We start from the raw sequence: 14667 nt of genomic DNA, 5'->3' as shown, positions 1-14667 counted from the left end.
AAAACACACAGGCGATTAATAAATATATGAAAAAAGTGTTCAACATCTCTAGTAATTAGAGAAATGCAGATTAAAACAACTCTAAGATTTCATCTTACTCCAATTAGAATGGTTATTATCAAGAACACAAACAGTAGTAGATGTTGACGTTGTGAGGGATTTTGATCAGTGACAAAAAGTTGACTCAAATGCCCTTGTAATTTTATAGAACTTGCATTGACTTTGTCAAGTTGCTTTGGACAATATGGGCGTTTTAACATACAAATCCTGTAAATCTCAGAAAATTTATTCTACCAATAGTTATTTCTATATACACGCAACAAACTAAAAAAAAAAAACTTATAAAAGATTTCATTTCTAATAGTATTAATAAATATAACATACATAGGAATACATTTTAGCAAGGAAGTAAAAACTAGTATAATGAAAAGTATCAGTAATGGTGACCATTATCATATACTGTACTTTTCAGAACAATCTTGTTAGGATTGTACTTTTGTTGTTTTATTTTATAGATGATGTGATTAAATATCCACATACTATTGCACTGCTAGTAAATGGGGGTCCATTATTCAACCCAGAAATACTAATGTCAGAGCAAGTACTTCAACATGATGCTCTTTCTCCAAAATCTCACTTGTTATGAAGGAAACAGGAATAACTTTATACAAACACACTCATATGCTCACACATGAACCCATATATGGATGCATATATCTAATTTATCAAGAATGTCACTATCCTAAAATATATAATTCCTTAAAAATAAATATGTTTATAAGGTTTTGGAACTATCAGTAGTCTAATATACATGTACTTTTAACATCTCCTTACTCCTCAAATAAATAAAAATTTAAAAATACCTGAAATGATTACCAGTCATTCCTTATTCAAATCTCCTGGAGACTGTGCAAATCATTAACCTGATTTCAATCTCTATAGTTTTGCTGACTCTGGACACTTCTTTAAAACGTAATCATCTAGAACAGGAACTGTTTTCTTTAGATTCTTGTATTTAGCATAATATTTTCAAGACATTCATATTTTGTCATGTATGAATAATCCATTCCTTTTTCTGCTAAGTAGCATACTGTTATGTTTTATTTTATATTTTTGTATTATATACATGTATCCATATATATTCATGATTGATTAATATCTGGGTTGCTTTCATTCTGGAGATATTCAAAATAAGGCTTTTGTAAACATTAATACACAAGTTGTTATGTACAAGCATTTTTCAGTTGCTTTGGATGTGTTTCACTGTTACATTTTGGAATCATATAAAAACTTTTTTTTTTTTTTTTTTTTTTTTTTTTCCTGCTCCAGTCAATGTAAGGGAAACTTTATTGAGGTCCTAAGGCCGTACATGGAGCTTGGGCAGGAGGCCACCCTTTGGGGAAAGGAGCCAGCAAGGGACTTTATTTGACCTTTTTCTTAGGGTGGAGGTTGGTGTGGCCATACTTCTTGTGGCAGTTGACAGCACAGGGGTGCAGGCGGGCATAACACTTGCGACAGATCATCTTGTCACAGTTGTACTTCTGGGCAAGCTGGTGCAGGGAAGGCTCAATGATGCCACATCGCAGGCGAAGCACCAAGTGCAGGGTGGACTATTTCTGGATGTAATCTGAAAGAGTGCGGCCATCCTTCTGTTGTTTGCCCACAAAAATCAGGCACTGCTGGTCAATTGGGATGCCCTCCTTGTCTTGAATTTTGGTTTTGACAAAATTCTTGATGGCATCACTGGGTTGTACCTCGACGGTAATGGTCTTGCCGGTCAGGGTCTTCACAAAGATCTGCATTTCTGCATCCGCTCCCCTTGATGAAGAGAAAGAGCTCATATAACAACTTGATGTATAACTTTTGAATAATTGTAATACTGTTTCAAAGAGTATGAAGTATATTACATTTCCATCAGAAGAATGAGAGGTACATACTTTTGACAACACTTGTCATTGTGTATCTTTTTAATAATATTCACATCAGTGGTGATAAACTCATAACTTGTGTGTTAGATTTGTGATTCTATAATGATTAACGATAATAACTTTTTTATGTGCTAATTGGCCATTTCCCTATCTTGTTTAACAAATTACCTGTTCAAACTCTTGTGCATTTTTATAAACAGGCTTTATTTTTAAAAAGTTTTAGATTAACATGAAAATTAAGAAGTAAACAGTAATACCATATATCTTTGTCCCCCATATATAAAAAAACCCCCATGCCGCATTATGAAGAACATACACCACAGCAGTATGCTTATTAAAATTGATGAACTTGCAATAGCATATCATTACCACTGACAGCCCATAAATTGCATTGTAGTTATCTATTAATGTTATACATTTAATGTATTTCAAAAAATGTGTAACATATGTACACCATTACAGTACCTATGGTAGTTTTACTATCCTAAAAATCCTCTCTGCTCCACCTATTTAATTTTCTCATCCCCTAAATTGGGAAACTGCAGATCTTTTTTTCACGGTCTGTAATTTTGACTTTTACAGAATGCTACATGGTTGGGATCATGCAATGTGTATCACTTAATGATTCACTTCTTTTGCTTACTATAGACATTAAACATTTCTTAATGTTGTTTTCTTGCCCTAATAGCTCATTTTCTTTAGGTAATAAAATTCCATTTTCCATTGTAATGCAGCTTATTTATACTTTCATCTACTTAAGAACATCTTTGTCCCTTCCAGTTCTGAAACAATTCTTTGACAATTCAAAATAAAAGTGCTATAAATATCTGTGTACAGGTTTCTGTATTCTTAAGCTTTTATTTCATTTGGACAAACATCAAGGCGTTGGACTATTGTACTGAATTGTAGGAGTATGTTTACTTTTGTATGAAACTGCCAAACTGTGTTCCACATTAGCTGTACTATTTTGCATCCCCACCAATAATGAAGGAGAGATACTGTTGTTAAACATTCTGACCACAATTTGTTGTCAGGTTTTATATTAGCCATGCTAATATATATATATATATATATATAGATAATATATATAGTGATATTTCATTGTTTATTTTGCATTTCCCTAATGACATAGAATGTTGAAATTCTTTAAAATCATCTGCCCATGTGTCTTCTTTGGTAAGATGTCTACTTAGATAAGTTTTATTCATTTTTAATAAAATCTCTCATCTTCTTGTTATGTTTTCAGGGTTTTTTGTATACTTGTGCATAATAGACCTTTATTAGATGTGTCATTTGAAAATATTTCCTCTCAGTCTGAGACTTTTCTTCTCACTATCTTGATATTGTCTTTCATAAAGCAAACCTTTTCATTTTAAAGAAGTCCAGCTTTGGTAATTCAGGTTTTATCATGGGTTCACATAATTTTAGAATTGTTTTTTCCAATTTATGTAGAACATCATTAATATTTTTATATGGATTGCAGTGAATATTTTGATTATTTTACATTCTATGGACATTTCAAAAATACTAATTTTTCAAATTCATGAACATAAGATATCTACCATTTTTTTGTGTTGTTTTCAGCATATTTTTTCAATATTTTATAGTTTCTTTCTGGCAATATTTCACCTTTTTATTTCAGTTCATTCAAAAAGTATGAGATAAAATCTTTCGGTCATTTGCAAAGGGCAATAATTTTTCAAAGAAGACCCAAAAATTACAGGATACAAAAGCAAAAATATAAACATAGAATTACGTCAAAGAAAAATCTTCTGCACCGTGAAATAAACAATTGACAGAGTTAAAGGACAACCTATGAAATTGGAGAAAATATTTGCAAACTATATATCTAACAAAAAGTTTGTATGCAGAATGTATAAGGAGTCCAAAAGCCTCAACATTTAAAAAGAAACAACCCAATTCAAAAGTGGGCAACAGATATAAACAGACGTTTCTCAAAAGAAAATATGCAATGGCAACATGTACATGACAAAAAGCTCAATATCACTAATCATCAAGGCAATGTAAATGAAAACCTCACTGAAGCATCATCTCACTCCAGTAAACAATGACTATTATCAAAATGACAAAAGGCTGTATGCTAGTGAGGATGTGGAAAAATGGGAACTTTTGCACACTAATGATGGGAGTGCAATGTAGTACAAAAAATATAGCCAGTATTATGTAGGTTCCTCAGAAAATTACAAATAGAGCTACCATATGACCCAACAATCCCAGTCCTTGGTGTACATCTAAAGGGAATGAAATAGGTTTGTCAAAGTGATATCTGTACTAGGCCATGTGTACTAGAGCACTATGTACACAGCCAAGAAATGGAAACATTCTGAGTGTCCATTAACTGAGGAAGGAATAAAGAAAATATGGTGCATACACACAATAGAATGATATTCAACCATAAGAAGAAATGAAATCCTATCACTTGCAACACAATGGTTGAAGCTAGATATTACAGACTGACAAGTACCACATTATTTCATACATATGTAGATTACAAAACAATTGATTTCACAGATGTTGAGGGGTCAATGTTGGTTACCCAAGGCTGGAAAAGATGGGGGCAGGATGAAGGAGAATCTAATGGTGAATAAGATTTATCAGTATTTACAAACTACTAGTTAGACAGGAGTAAGAAACTCTGGTGTACTATTAACTAGTAGGGTGACTAAAACTAATGCTGATATTCTATATATTTCACAAAACTAAAAGAAAGGATTCTGAAAGTTTTTACCACAAAGAGATAATAAACATTTAAGGAAATAAATATTTACCTTAATTTGAACATTATGCAAATCATAAATTTATTGAAGATTCACACAATACCTTACCAATATATAAAATAAATTTAAAAATTCTGAAAGAATAAAACAATAAATTTAGACTTGAAGGCAAAATAACAATATATAAGTTAGAGAAAATATAAATACTATTATTTGCAAGAGGATTGGTAAAAAAACAAAAACAAGATAGAATGTCTACTGCTGATTCATAAAAGAAAAAATTTTAAATTTTTATTGAATAAGGAAAGATGATTTTTTCAATTTCTTTTTCCCAAATACAATATTAAAATAAATTGTGAATAAGCATACTTATGTAATATCTTTATATCATATTTGTATATATACTGTGTCACAGTATCAGTATGTTTATGTTTTCAAAGCATATTTTAATTTTATATTAACATAGTAAATAATTATATTCAATGGATTCATTATAAAATCAGAAAAATGTACACTTTGAGGTATTTAAATAACAAAACATCAGATTAACTTGAGAAGAACAAAAAAAGGCAGAAACTTCACATTCTGGGAACAAGCAGACATATACAGGATATCAACTATATAAAAAAATTTGAGAATAGATTTATATTCTTAATATATAATTTGATCCAATAGTATGACTCCAGCGGTATGACTCTCATAATAAACATAGAATGCGAAATCTGTAATACCATTGGACTACAATACTGTAATCAATGAAAATGCTTGGGACTTTGTATAATAATAATGATACTGTGATAAAATAAATTACATATTTCTTAATATATGTGATATATTAAAAATGGATGTCTATAATAATTTTATCTTTCATGACTTAAATATCTATGAAAATTTGATTTCTAAAGATATGGTAGGCTAGGATCACAGAGAAAACACTCCTGGTGGGAAAGTTCTAAATTTGCTGAGCATATTTATAAACATTATTGAGCAATAAGTTTGTACAATCAAATTCAATAAATAAAGGTCAATAATTAGTTGATATTTGATAAACATAATTAAGTGACAATAACTGCCATGATCTATTTAATTATAATGAAAATCTATCAATTACAATTTCACATGCATTTACTAGAACACTTGTAGTATTAATTGAGTAAAAAACATTTTTATATGATACATTCTGACTGATAAAACAACTAGACACAATAACCATAACATACAAAAATAAAATGATACCATCAACTACCCTGTTATTTATGGCTTGCTACATATATCAATAAGAACACACTAAAAATATGATATATATATATACATATATATACATTTATGTGAATGTTTTTCTTTGTTATACTAATGATTAATTATACCATATATACTATTGTAAGTCTTTCTTTTGCACCTGTGCAATGATTTCTCTAAGGTTTATATTTAACAGTGAAACTGCTAGGTTATAATTTAGAAGTAAATTAAAATTGTATAAGACAAAAGTGATTGTATTAATTTAGTTGCATCATGATATGCAGTCAAATGCTTTATATTATAAATGTGACATATAAAAAAATAAGTGAACTAAGGATCTAATTTTAGAGCTAACTTAAAATATGAAAAAATAAAATAATAAACATAAGACCAGAAAATGAAGTAATAGAAAACAAGCATAAAAATGCAGGTACCAACAAAGTCAGAGGCTGATTCACTAAAGAAAATAATGAAATGAATAAATGTCTGCAGCATTTTTAATGACCTAAAGAAATAAAGCAAAAATACATAAAGCTGTAACAAGGAAAACACAGAACTTAAAACAGATACAGGTGAATTTGAAGGTTTAGTAAACAACATAATAAAAGAATCTTTATATCAACAAATTTAGCAAGGCAGAACATGTATGGATTTAACCTACTTAATTTTTGCATATTCATTCATCAAATTCCTACAGCAAGTACACCTTTTTTGTGTCTTAAGAAGCTTACAATTAAAGTGAAAAACAAGACTAGTGTGTCTAATATTTCAACCTCCAATCAACAATGTCCTAGAAATTTTATAAAGAACAATGAAACTGGAAAAGATTAATAAAATTCAAGAAATAAAAGGAAGAATCAAAATGATTCTTTTCACAGATTTGGACTGTGCAAACTCCACAAGAATCTGCATATTTTCTAAGAGTTAACAATCAGATACAACAAAAGTTTCTAAGTAAGTGTTAACATATAGCTCTATTTGCATGATGAAACCAACAAAAGGCATAAAAGTAAATGAAATGAAAGATAACATATCTAATAATAATGAAACTAACATTTTATATGAAATTAAACCAATTATGTACAAGACATTCATTTTGAACTCATTAAACCATAATAAATTTGACTCCTTAAATCAGTAAGAAGTGAAGACTCAGGATGTCAGTCAGTGGTACACCACTTGCCAAGCATACAAGAAACTCTGGATTCTATCCCTAGTAACAGGGGGAAAGAAAGAAACTACATTGCTTACTGAATAGCAAGATTGAATAGTGAATAAAAGTTTGAATACATGCAAATTCTTTCCACAGTGATTTATATTGTCAATAAAGCATATTTATAGTTGTCACTAAAGCATATGTAGAGAAGCAAGAATTATATATATACTTAAGATGTTCATTAAGGACAGAACCAGACTTGCCTAGTGGTCCTACCCAATATTTTTATTATAGGAAAATAGCAATTAAGTCAGGTATGATAGCAAACAATGCAGTTGTATGTAGAGTCAAAATGGCCAGGGGAATAGGGCACAGGTACTGCTCATATGTACCTAAAATGTATGAGAATTCTACCACCACAATTTCTTGTGAGAAAGATGAATTTGTCAATTAACAGAGATGAAACCTTTCTGCTTATCAGAAAGAAAACAGAAAGAAAAGAAGGAACTGGAAATTCAGCCCAATTTCAAACTTCATATTACTTCCAGATGAATCATGTTCTTAAATGTGAAAAATACAAATTTCTGTACTATGAAAAAATAATGTGGAAATATGTATTCATTAACTCATGGTAGGAATAATACCTAAAAACACAAAAGCATAAACAATAAAATAATAAGTGGATTAAATAGAATATATTAAAATTATGAATTCCTGTTTATCAAATCATACAGTAAACACACAGGCAAACAAAAGGTGTTATTTGTAATATATGTTAAAAAAACTAGAATAATGTTGTAATACTTGAGATTTAGTAGAATCAGTACTTGAGATGTTATTTGAGAAAATAAAAACAACCTTTAAAGCAGTAGAAAAATGATAAAAAGATGTAAATAAGCCTGTCACAGAAAGCATCAAAAATTCAAAAAAGGAAAATATCAGTATTAGATATGTTATTTTTCACCATGCACAAAAATTAACTCAAAGTGGGTCAAAGAGCAGGTGTTAGACCAGAAACACTGCAAATACTAGAAGAAAATAATAGTGTTAATACTCCCATATGTTGACACAGGTACTGACATTCTTTATAAGACTTATTGTAAACAAGAAATAAAACCAAGAATCCCTAAGTGGAATGGCTTCAAATTAAGCCATTTCTGTACAGAGGAAGAAAAAAGAGCACAAAGAGAGAGCCCACATAATGGGAATATCTACCAGCTACCCTTCTTATAGGTTAATATCCAGAATATATAAAGAATGCCAAAAAAGTTAACATCAAAAAAATTACAATGGATAACCCAATCAATAAATGGGCAAATGCACTAAACAGACGTTTCTCAAAAGAAGAAAAGCAAATGGCCCGCCAATATATGAAAATATGGTCCTTATCTTTAGCAATTAGGAAAATACAAATTAAAACTACAGGAAATTTCATCTCACTCCATTAAGAATGGCAATTATCAAGAACACAAATAACTCTAAATGCTGTCAAGGATGTGTGGGAAAAGTGCACTCATGCATCATTAGTAGTACTGCAGATTAGAATAAGCACTTTGTAAAGCACTATGAAAATTTCTCAAAAGAATACAAATGGGTATAACATACGAAGTTGATATTTTAGGAACAATATTATTATTTCTTAATTATTTATTTATTTTTTAATTTTTCACACACTGCATTTTGATTCTTTGTACACAAATGGGATTCATCATCTCGTTTCTATGGCTGTACACAATGTAGATCCATACCATTCGTGTAATCATACATGTACATAGGGTAATGCTGTCTGTCTCATTCCACCATTTTTCATACCCTCATTTCCTTCTACATAAAGTTCCCCCATTCTTCTCTCACTCCCTACACCCCCACCCCCATTACATTATCATTCTCCACTTATCAGGGAAAATATCTGGCCTTTGGATTTTGGGGATTGACTTATTTCACTTAGCATGATATTCTCCAATTCCATTCATTTATTTGCAAATATCATAATATTATTCTTTTTTATGGCTGAATAATATTCCATTGTGTATATATAACAAAGTTTCTTTATCCATGCATCTGTTGAAGGGCATCTAGGTTGGTTCCACAATCTAGCTACTGTGAACTGAGCTGCTATAAACATTGATGTGGCTGTGTCACTGTAGTATGCTGATTTTAAATCCTTTGGGTATAAACCAAGGAGTGGGATATCTGGATCAAAAAGTGGGTCCATTCCAAGTTTTCTGAGGATTCTCCACACTGCTTTCCAGAGTGGCTGCACCAATTTGCAGCTCCACTAGCAATGTAAAAGTGTGCCTTTTTCCCCACATCCACGTAAACATCTATTATTGTTTATGTTCTTGATAACAGACATTCTCATTGGAGTAAGATGAAATCTTAGAGTTATTTTAATTTGCATTTCTCTAATTACTAGAGATGTTGAACACTTTTTCATACATTTATTAATCACTTGTATGTCTTCTTCTATAAAGTGTACAGTTCCTTGGTCCATTTATTTACTCGGTTCTTTGTATTTTTAGTGTAAAATTTTATAAGTTCTTTATAAATTTTGGAGATAAATGCTCTATCAGGAGTGCATGTGGAAAAGATTTTCTCCCACTCTGTAGGCTCTCTCTTCACATTCTTGATTGTATCCTTTTCTGAGTAAAAGCTTTTTAGTTTGAGTCCTTCCCATTTCTTGATAATTGCTTTGATTTCTTGTGCTTTGAGAGTCTTGTTGAGGAAGTCTGATACTAAGTCAACATGATGAAGATTTGGGCCTATTTTGTCTACGATTAGTTGCAGGGTTTCTGGTCTAATTTCTATGTCCTTGATCCATTTTGAGTTGAGTTTTGTGCAGGATGAGAAATGGAGGATTAATTTCATTTTACTGCATATGGATTTTCAGTTTTGCCAGCACCATTTTTTGAACAGGCTATCTTTTGTCAATAGTAACTTTTTGGCTCCTTTGTCTAGTATGAGATGACTGTATTTATGTGGATTTGTCTCTGTGTCTTCTATTCTGTACCATTGTTCTACTTGACTATTTTGATGCCAATACCATGCTGTTTTTGTTACTGTTACTTTGTAGTAGAGTTTGATGTCTGGTATTGTGATACCTCTTGTTTCACTTTTTCTATTCAAGAATGTTTTGGCTACTCAAGGTTTCTTGTTCTTCCAAATGAAGTTCATGATTGCTTTCTCTATTTCTATGAAGAATTTCATTGGGATTTTAATTGGAATTGCACTGAATCTGCATAACACCATTGGTAGAATGGCCATTTTGACAATGTTAATTCTGCCTATACAAGAACATGGGATACCTGTTTATCTTTGAAGGTTTTCTTCAATTTCTTTCTTCAATGTTCTGTAATTTTCTTTGTAGAGGTCTTTCATCTCTTTTGTTAGATTAATTCCCAAGTATCTTATTTTTATTTTTTGGAGATTATTGGGAATGGAGTGGTTTTCCTAATTTCTCTTTCAGAGGATTCATCACTTATGAATAGAAATACATTAGATTTACACGTATTGTTTTTAAATCCTGCTACTTGGTGAACTCATTTATTAGTTCTGCAAGTTTTCTACTGGAGTTTTTCGTATTTTTTATATATAGGATCATATTATCAGCAAATAGTGACAGCTTTAGTTCTTCTTTTCCTATTTGCATCCCTTTAAGTTTTTTTTTTTTTTTTTTTTTTTTTTTTTTTTTTTTTGTCTAATCGCTCTGGCAAGTGTTTTAAGGACGATGTTGAATAGAAGTGGTAAAACAGAGTATCCCTGTCTTGTTCCAGTTTTTAGAGGAAATGCTTTCAGTTTTCCTCCATTAAGAATGATGTTGGGCCAGCATATCGACACCTTTTTTGAGAGCAGATTGCTCACTGTCAGGCGTCTATCATCCACCATTTGGCTGCCTCACGCCTGTCCATCGCCTGCCTTACCCCTATCCATCACCCAAAGTTCGAGGTTCACCTCCCGATCGTCCGACAGCTGCCAGCAGATTGACCGCAGACTGCCAGTGGAGAACCAGCTGCCTTCTGCTGCCTGGAAGTTCACTGTTACAGTACCTGCAGGTTTGATTACACGTGGCTGCTGCCATTTTGAGACAACAGCCAGGCCCTGTAGGACCCCTGGCCAGACTGACTGAGTCCCGTCTCCAGGATCCCTCAGCCCAACCGATCACTCCCTGCCTCTGGGGCCCTCACATCAACTGACTGCTCCCTGCCCCCAGGACCCCCAGACCAACTAACTGTGCCCTATCACCGGGAACCCAGACCAACTGATTGCACCTGGCCTCCTGGATCCCACAACCACACCAAGCACACCCGACCTCCAGGTCCACTGCCGGACCAACTGCATCGTGTCTCCAGGACCTCCAGCTGACCACTTCCACCCCTGAGCTGCAGCTCCCCATTTGCCAACACATTTCAAAGTCAGAGCAGTCATCTTGGATAATCCTGGAAGCCATAGCTCCGATCTTCGTGTGGGGCAAATCCCATCCTGAGACGCCTGCTGGAGGCTTGAAGCTCATTGTCAGGTACCTCTTATACATCAGGCTACTGAACACTGGGAGGTTTCATTAGTATATGACTATTATACAGTAGATTTTCTTTTTTCTCCTTTTTAAAGAAAAATATTTAAGTTTTTATTTCTTTGTTTCTTGCTTTCTTTTCCTTCTGTTTACCTGTTCCCTCAGAGTTGCTTTCTCCCTTAATTACATGATGTTATTGTCCCCATAGGGGCTATTTGGTCTAGGATTGCATAGTGTCTGATTTGGGCACTGCTAATATTGATCTCCCCTTAAAGAAAGGGTTTTGGAAACCTATAGGGCCACTATAAGCCTATAGGGGGAAATCTGCAATACCCCAGATCTGCAGCCCTAGAGGGGAAGATAAATGAACAACATGGAAAAACAAGGGAAGAAAATGATCCAAACAAATCTAGATTCTATAGTAATAGAATCCAATGATAGTAGGTTAGAAGAAAAGTCAGAAAAGTACTTCAGATTATACATGATTAAGATGATTCGCGAAACAAAGGATGAGATAAGAGCAAATGCAGGCAATGAATGATAATACTAATAAGCTGAAAGACCACCTGCAGAAAGCAAAAGATCATTTCAACAAAGAGATAGAGATTCTCAAAAAAAAAAAAAAAACCAAATGGAAATCCTTGAAATGAAGGCGACAATAAACCAAATAAAAAATTCAATGGAAAGCATCACCAACAGAATAGACCACTTGGAAGACAGAATCTCAGACAATGAACACAAAATATTTAATCTTGAAAATAAAGTGGCCCAAACAGAGAAGATGGTAAGAAATCAAGAACAGAATCTCCAAGAACTATGGAACATCATGAAAAGACCAAATTTAAGAATTACTGGGATTGAGGAAGGCACAGAGATACAAACCAAAGGAATGAACAACCTATTCAATGAAATAATATCAGAAAATCTCCCAAACCTGAAGAATGAAATGGAAAATCAAATACAAGAGGCTTACAGAACACCAAATGCACAGAATCACAACAGATCCACACCAAGGCACATTATAAAGAAAATGCCTAACATTCAAAATAAAGATAGGATTTTGAAGGCCACGAGAGAAAAGCATCAGATTACATATACGGGGAGATCAACACGGATAGCAGCAGACTTCTCAACCCAGACTCTAAAAGCTAGAAGCGCCTGGAACAACATATTTCAAGCACTGAAAGAACATGCTTGCCAACCAAGATTCCTATACCCAGCAAAACTAACCTTCAGATTTGAAGATGAAATAAAATCCTTCCATGATAAACAAAGTGAAAAACAATTTACAAATAGAAAGCCTGCACTACAGAATGTTCTCAACAAAATATTCCATGAGGAGGAAATGAAAAACAACAATGGAGGTCAGCAAAGGGAGGGACTACCTTAGAGAAAAACCACTCAAAGGAGAAACCAAGCCAACTTGAAAACCAAAAATAAGCCAAATGACTGGGAATACAAATCATTTCTCAATAACAACCCTGAACTTTAGTGGCCTAAACTCATCAATCAAAAGACATAGACTGGCAGAATGGATTAAAAAGAAAACCCAACAATTAGCTGCCTGGAAGAGACTCATCTCATAGAAAAAGACATCCACAGACTAAAGGTGAAAGGATGGGGAAAAACCTACCACACACATGGACCCGGTAAAAAAGCACGGGTTTCCATCCTTATATCAGATAAAGTGGACTTCAAGCCAAAGTTAGTCAGAAGGGATAAAGAAGGACATTTCATACTGCTTAAGGGAACCATAAATCAGGAAGACATAATGATAATAAATATTTATGCCCCAAACAATGGTGCATCCCAGTACATCAAACAAATCCTTCTCAATTTCAAGAATCACATAGACCAAAACACTATAATTCTGGGCAATATTAACGCACTGCTGTCACCACTGGACAGATCTTCCAAACAAAATCCAACCAAAGAAACCATAGAACTCAATAACACAATCAATAACCTAGACTTAATAGACATATATAGAATATTCCATCCATCAACGAGTGGATACACTTTCTTTTCAGCAGCACATGGAACCTTCTCAAAAATAAACCATATGTTATGCCACAAAGCAGCCCTTAGGAAATGCAAAAAAATAGAGATACTGCCTTGTGTTCTATCAGATCATAATGGACTGAGAGTAGAAATCAATGACAAAGTAATAAAAGGAAATTACTCCAACACTTGGAGACTAAATAATATGCTATTGAATGAAACATGGATAACAGAAAACATCAGGGAGGAGATTAAAAAATTCTTAGAGGTCAATGAGAATGGTGATAAAACATATCAAAATCTCAGGGACACTGTGAAAACCGTACTAAGAGGAAAATTCATTGCATGGAGCGCATTCCAGAAACGAATGAAAAGTCAATTAAATGATCTAACATTACAGCTCAAAGCCCTAGAAAAAGAAGAGCAGAATAACAGCAAAAGTAGTAGAAGACAGGAAATAATTAAAATCAGAGCTGAAATCAATGAAATTGAAACAAAAGAAACTATTGAAAAAATTGACATAACAAAAAGTTGGTTCTTTGAGAAAGTAAACAAAATAGATAAACCCTTAGCCACACTAACAAAGAGAAGGAGAGAGAAGACTCAAATTAGTAAAATACATGATGCAAAAGGAAATATCACAACAGACACCACTGAGATACAGAACATAATGAGAAGCTACTTTGAAAATCTGTATTCCAACAAAATAGAAAGTACCTAAGACATTGACAAATTTCTAGAGACATATGCTCCTCCCAAACTGAACCAGGAGGACATACACGATTTAAACAGATCAATATCAAGCAATGAAATAGAAGAAGCCATTAAAAATCTACCATCGAAGAAAAGCCCAGGACCAGATGGATTCCCAGCCGAGTTCTACAAGACCTTCAAAGTAGAACTCATTCCAGTACTTCTCAAAGTATTCCAGGAAATAGAAAAGGAGGGTACCCTACCAAACTCATTCTATGAAGCTAATATCACCCTCATAACCAAACCAGGAAAAGGCACATCAAGGAAAGAAAAGTTTAGATCAATATCCTTGAGGAATATAGATACAAAGATCCTTAACAAAATATTGGCAAACCGTATCCA

General features: G+C 33.0%; 1 pseudogene across 1 annotated transcript; it reads right to left on the bottom strand.

Moving 5' to 3' along the window:
• Positions 1–1324: 1324 nt before the first annotated feature.
• Positions 1325–1802, bottom strand: LOC306666825 (ubiquitin-ribosomal protein eL40 fusion protein-like; annotated as a pseudogene). The gene has a single exon. The product of its transcript is annotated as a ubiquitin-ribosomal protein eL40 fusion protein-like (transcript).
• Between the last annotated feature and the right edge of the window lie 12865 nt (positions 1803–14667).

The sequence above is a fragment of the Sciurus vulgaris genome (assembly GCF_902686455.1).
Source record: "Sciurus vulgaris genome assembly, chromosome: 7".
In the NCBI taxonomy this organism is placed as follows: Eukaryota; Metazoa; Chordata; class Mammalia; order Rodentia; family Sciuridae; genus Sciurus; species Sciurus vulgaris.
Note: the sequence above shows the minus strand (reverse complement) of the source record. Positions and strands in the feature narration are given on the sequence as shown.